Below are 6,482 nucleotides of genomic sequence, written 5' to 3'. Positions count from 1 at the left end.
AACTACTGGTATGAGTAGGGCTTTTATGCATAGAATTAGTGTTAAAGATTAGAATCTAATTTGAATATGTAGGAAAAGTTCTATAGTGTTAATGGTGCTCCCAAATCCTGTACTTTAAAATTGAAGTCTCTAGGCTTTAAAGTGGAGTTTGCTTTTAGCAAAGGAAATTACAAAAAATTAAATTTGATTTCTCATTTAACAGGTACTATTATATTTTCTTCAGTCACAAGGCCTTTGCCATTTGGCAAATCTTTGATACATCATAAAGCAATTTCTTCTGTACCCAGGTTTTTTGTATATTGCCAAATATCAAACAGTAACTTTGGATGATTGTTTTCCTGCCTCTTTAACTTTACAGAATTTTTCCAGTATCTACCAAGCACTTAGGTGTGCCAGGCTTCCTGGCTGGACAAGTGGGAGAGGGCTGGGATGCAGACAAGCTGGCTGTTGGATGTTCACAGTAACTAGTACGGGAGAGAAGACAGATGCAGGAATGATACTTAACTAGTCCCTGCAACCAGAGCTCCGGTAAGTGTGCGCGGAATACAGAGACTAGAAAGGTGGCATCCATCTATAGAAAGATTGGGGATGTCTACCAGAAAAGAAAATACTTGAACTGCACATGCTACCGATCTAGATTGAAAAATAAGGTCAGGTTTAGAAGTGGAATGGGGGAAGGAGGGAGGAGCATGAGGAACAGGGTGCCAAATTTAGATTCAGATGGGCAAGATTGCTTAGAGGACAGGTAAGAATACAGGAACGGCAGGTGAGACTGCACCGCTAATTTGGGACTTCTAGGGGGCCTTTGAAGGTCATTCTTCCTTGGTCATTCACTTCGTAAAAGGTCAGTTTGACCTACTACATGTGGCCAGTGAGGATGTCTGGGAAATCACCAAGCCAGGTTTTCATTTCTGTCATGTTGTTTTTTGTTTTTTAAATAGGGTTCTTCAGAAGTCTGTGACCGCTGGCCTCTGGGAAGGCCTTGAGGCTCACCTGCTCTTGACTAAAGATTATTTTTAAATTGTTGAGAAGCAAGCATTTTGGTGATGTGGTCACAGAGTGGATCATATTTCTGGAGTGGTCTCCTGTCTGAAGGAGACTCACTGAGCAGGTTTGCTTCCAGCTTTTACAGTGAATGTGAGTTACCAGCTGTGTAAGCTGGGTGGGAGCTGTGCTGGGCTGAATGGCTGGTCTCGCCTTGCTTGTGCCAGGTGGTGGGGGCGCGGGGTCTCTTCCACACACCTGCCCTCCAGCCACAGCAGCTGCTCTCTCCATGTAATCTGTTGGAATGTCATGATTGCATCCAAAGCATTTGTCCTTTAAAAATAAAAAAAGAACGAATACTCATTGCAGAGACAGGAAGCTGAGGCACAGAAGATAGTGAGTCAAGGACTAGCCCAAGGTTTCCCGGTGAAGTGAAAGAACCTGGCCTAGAAACTGCATGGCCCAGTTCTCAACTTGGTGCTCTTACCTTTCGTTTACTCATTCTGCTCCAGGAGTCCAGCCCAAGAGTGCTGGCCACTTCTGATTGGAATGCAGAGGCTTGTGTAAGCCTCTAGTCCTCTCTCTCCCCACCAGCACGAGGACTCCTGGCCGTGCCCGCATGAGGGTGGTTAACAGCAGAGTCCATGTTTCCATTCTGGGATTCCTCTTTGGGCTACACTACCCGCAGAGAAAGGGGAGACAGAACCACGAACGTGCTTCTACCCTTAGGCTATGACCTTCCATTTTCTCCAGCCCTGTCAAGTGGTGCTGACATCAATTTCAATGAGACTGATGATACCACCGCTGTGTTGACAGTTTGAAAAGGGAATCAAGTTACCAGCTAACTTACACTGAAGCTCTGGTTGAGCAAACAGTTGCTCTGCAGGAAAACCACCAAGATTGCAGCAAGTGTAGAAATTCTTCCCAGAGCCAGTTAGGTCAGCCTCATAATCTCTGACCAAGTATCTCATAACTTGTCCCAGAGGTATTAGGAGGGCATATAGAGAAAGAAAATTACCCTTGGAGTTACTCTGATGAAAGGGACTTCACTCCAGGTCAGAAGGGGTTTGTGAGGGGATGGGTGTCCAGTATGCCCCTGCCCCACCTCAGCCCTAGGGATGCAGGAGTGGTATGTGGTGAGGAAGGTCTCAGAATCCAGACCTGTTTTAGCCCCAGCCTGGCCACTGGCTGGTATTTGACCCCCTCTCCACACTTCCTTTCTGTGAGTCTCCAGTCCCTCAACTGAAATTATGGGGCCCGAACTAAATGAGCTTCCATCTGTAAAGATCTGAATGGGGTACAATCCCAAGTTCTCTTCAGCAACAGCAATTCTTCCGTTACTCAGGCTTCACTCCAGTTACCTCTGAGCCCTTCCTAGGAGTAGGTAAGGGTTTGAGCTGATGGAGTAAAAGGGGTAGACCGGTAGCAGATCAGTGAAGAGGCCAGAGGAGAGCTGCGCCCCCAGGACTGATGAGTGAGATGTCTTCCAAAAACTGCAATAGAAATACTAGTGGGACACCTGGGTGGCTCAGTTGGTTAAGCGCCCCATTTTGGTCTCAGGTCATGATCTCTGTTCGAGCTCCACATCGGGCTCTGTTGTCAGCACAAAGCTGGCTAGGGATCCTTTGTCCCCCAACCCCATCCCTCCCACACTTGTGTTCTCTCTTCCCCCCCCCACCCCCCACTCCTCTCCCTCTCTCCTCCTTGGGGGAGAAAAAATCCTAGTAAATCCGTCTTAACCTGTCTGGACTACTCAGTGCTCTGAAAATAACATTGCAGACTCATCAGCAATGAGCAGGATGTAGATCTGCCACCAGAGGGCACTCATGCTCCCAGCCAGAAGGAGCCGATGGCCATTTAATCCTCAACCCCTACTAAGTAATACACCATAATCCCCATTTTACAGATGTGGAAACTGAAGGGTTTAGAGGCAAAGTGCCCTGGGGTGCCTGGGTGCCCCAGTCCTCAAGCATCTGACTCTTGATTTCGGCTCAGGTCGTGAACTCAGGGTTTGGGATTGAGCCCCGTGTCAGGCTCCACGTTGGACTTGAAGCCTGCTTAAGGTTCTCTCCCTCTGCCCCCTCCCCTGCTCCCGTTCACTCTCTCAAAAACAAAAACAAAAAACAAAAATGAGCACAACAGAAGAGGTGAAGTTCCTTAGCCAGAGTCACATAGCCAGTAAATAGCTGACCTGGCTGGCATTCTAATCCAGCTCTGCCCAAATCCAAAGCTGCTCTGTATGAATGCTCTCTGACTCCAGACTCTGTTCTGGTATGAAAGTGGGCATATTTCTTCCTCAATCTGGGAGCAAAGTAGAGGCTGGCTAACCACACCCTGTTGGATCCAGAGGTTCAGGACAGAATGTAAGGTTTTCAGAATTGGAACCGTGAAATGCTTGTGGCGGGGTGGGGGTGGGGGGAGGCAAACTGAGCATTCTGCAAATACTGGTGATCACCATGCTTAATCATTTTGCATTGTGGAAGGCAGCCCTGTCATCTACCACGTTGGTGAACTTGCTAAAGATGCTTCGCAATCCTGGGATTCCATTCTCCCATTTGTAAATTGGGTGCTTTGCTTGTTCTTTCTGCTGAGTGTGAAAGTGCTAGATGCCCATGAGGGGTAACTTCTTCAGAAGACCTGGGAACAGTCTGTGCCATTGGTCTCTGTTGGTGGCCGACTAAGCTAAGCGTGCATGTGACCAGCTCTGCACCTACGAGCTGCCGTAGCAGTTGGGTGAGAAGTGGACAGCTTAGCAGGCGGGCAGCCTGCCCTGAGGGATTCTGGGAGTGGATGGCAGGACCCTGGGGAAACTTGAGAAGCCCACAGGACTCCAGCCAGCCCCTAGGGTTGCAAACTCCTGTCTGGTCCTTGGTTTGGTCCCTGGAAGGGACTGGGTCATCTTCCGCCTTGTCTTTGATTGGCCTTTAGGTTCCCCTCCTATTGGGACATCAGCCCATGGTTTCCCTGCATCCTGAACCACCCTGTGCTCCCAGGGCTACCTGTCTAAATCCTACTTACAGTACCCCTGCCACCCTGACCAGCTCCAGTCTGATTGGTCCTGTGCCCCACTTGTGACAAAAGAAATGCTGGCCCCAGTGTGTCTGTGGCACTCTAAAATTTGCATGGCTCTTAAATGTCCATTATCTTACTCAAGGAGGTGGTGTGAGGATTCTGACCCCATCTTTCAAGTGAGAGAATTGAGGCTCAGGGTGACTATTGCAAGACCACAGGGTGCAGAGCAAGGCCAGCTTCTCTTCCCACTTTGTGCTCTTTCCAGAGAATAGTAGGCTGGTGTGAGGGAGCTAATGGGGGGCTATGGGTCCAGGTCCACTGGGCTTGGGAGAAGCGCATGTGGTTGGGAACTTTTGAAATCTAGAGCCCTCCGTGATGCAGGTGCTTCAGTAGGTAGCAGATAGAGGGGAAAAGAAATGAAGCTGAGGAAATCCATATTCCCACGTCATGGGCCACTTGAGACTGACCTTTCAGTGCCCTACCCTGGACCTGTCATCCCTCCACAGCTCAAGGGATCGCCCCACAGCCTGGCTCTCCACATGCAACTCAGGAACTTCCAGTGACTTTGTCCGCTCTTCTCCCCTTCCCCCCCACATGAAACCTCCCCACCTTTTCAGCCTTACTCCCTGCACCTCAGTCCCCACACGCCCTTCCTGGCCCAGCCATCTGCACGGTTCTGCAGGGAACTTGCTCATTCTTCCTCCACCTGCATGAGCAAACCCCACCCCATCTTTAAGAACCCGCACGACAGTGTTGGCCCCTGCAGCCAGGCTTTCTTCCCTACGGTCCTCATTTGATGGCCTTGAAAACTTGCTCTCACCGACCTGGCGCTGGCTGCTCTGCTCCCTGTCTCCCTTCCCTGCAGATAGTGGGTGCTCTGGCCTTGTGTGCAATCGCGGTTGCCTTGCTTCACACGCACTCCATGCACATTTCCTCGGCGACCCAGTGTATCAGTGTCCTGGGGCTTCCATAGTAAAATACCACAAACCGGGTGGCTGCAACAGCAGAAATGTATTATCTCACAGTTCTGGAGGCCAGAAATCCAAAATCCAGGTGCCAGCAAGGTTGGTTCCTCTGTGGGCCACGAGGGAAGGATTTGGTCTAGGCCTCTCTCCTTGGCTTATAGATGCCATCTTCTCCCTGTACCTCTTTCCATGGAGTTCTCTTTCTGTACACGGTGGCGTGAAAATCCTCCCTTTTTATAAGGACACTAGTCACCTTGGAGTAGGACCCACCCTAATGACTTCATCTTAACTAATTGCATTTGCAAAGACCCAATTTCCAAACAAGGTCACATTCTGAGGTGCTGGATGTTGGGACTTCAACAGATGCATTTGGGGAGGACACAATTCAGTTCATAACACCAAATGAGGGAACTGTAAAAACCTCTGGGCACATAATGGCTGTCAAGTGCTTAATCCCACCCCCACCCCCACCATTTCCTGTTGAGTGTTTGGATATACAAGCAATGTGATTAAAAGGAGGGCCTGGGGACTCTGGTTTTGAGAGCAGAGTCAAACCCTGATTTGCCTCCCATCAGTTTTGTGACAGTTATCTCAAACTATATTTCTCTTTCAGATGATATTAATTCACATTATCTTACCTTCCTTCAAACCCAACCAGAAAAATTAGTATATTTTGAGGAGCAGAGGGCCAAAATGGCAGCAGATAATACAAATCAATACAAGGGAGTCTTGTATTGATCCAAAAATCCGAGCCCACCAATCTGGAACTAAAAACGTTCATGGAAACCTAAAATGCCAAGAAATCCAGGCTCCCTAAAGTAGAAGAAACCATGTGCCCTAATATCTTTTTTAAAATTTTTTAATGTTTTATTTATTTTTGATAGAGAGAGAGACAGAGAATGAGATGGGGGAGGGGCAGAGAGAGAAGGTGACAGAGAACCAGAAGCAGGCTCCAGGCTCTGAGCTAGCTGTCAGCACAGAGCCTGACGCGGGGCTCGAATCCACGAATGTGAGATCTGACCTGAGCCGAAGTCGGAGGCTTAACCGACTGAGCCACCCAGGCACCCCATGTCTTTTTTTTTTTTAAGTTTATTTCTTTATTGTGTGTGAGAGAGAGAGAGCGCACAGGGGAGGAGCAGAGAGAGACAAGGAGGGAGAGAATCCCAAGCAGGCTCCGTGCTGTCAGTGCAGAGCCTCATGAGGGGCTCGATCTCAGGAACCATGAGTATGATGCTTAACCATCTGAGCCTCCCAGGCCCCTGGAATATTATCTTTCAGCACGTGTCTGGATCAGTCTGGCTGTCCTCAGGTTGGCAGTGTCACATGGTTGAGACAGAGTTGCTAAGGGGCATTCGGAGCTAGGGGGGCTGTTTCTAGAAATGGCTGTGAGCTGAGCAGACAACCAGGACAAGACTTCGTCTGGCCTGGTGATGAATGTCTGGGAGTTGCCCATGAAGACGCATGAGATCTCAAAACTCAGCGAAGATATAAGATTGCCAACACCTCTAAGGGTGAGGGGAG

Source organism: Suricata suricatta, chromosome 13, assembly GCF_006229205.1.
Source record: "Suricata suricatta isolate VVHF042 chromosome 13, meerkat_22Aug2017_6uvM2_HiC, whole genome shotgun sequence".
NCBI lineage: Eukaryota > Metazoa > Chordata > Mammalia > Carnivora > Herpestidae > Suricata > Suricata suricatta.
This window is presented reverse-complemented; position numbering follows the sequence as displayed.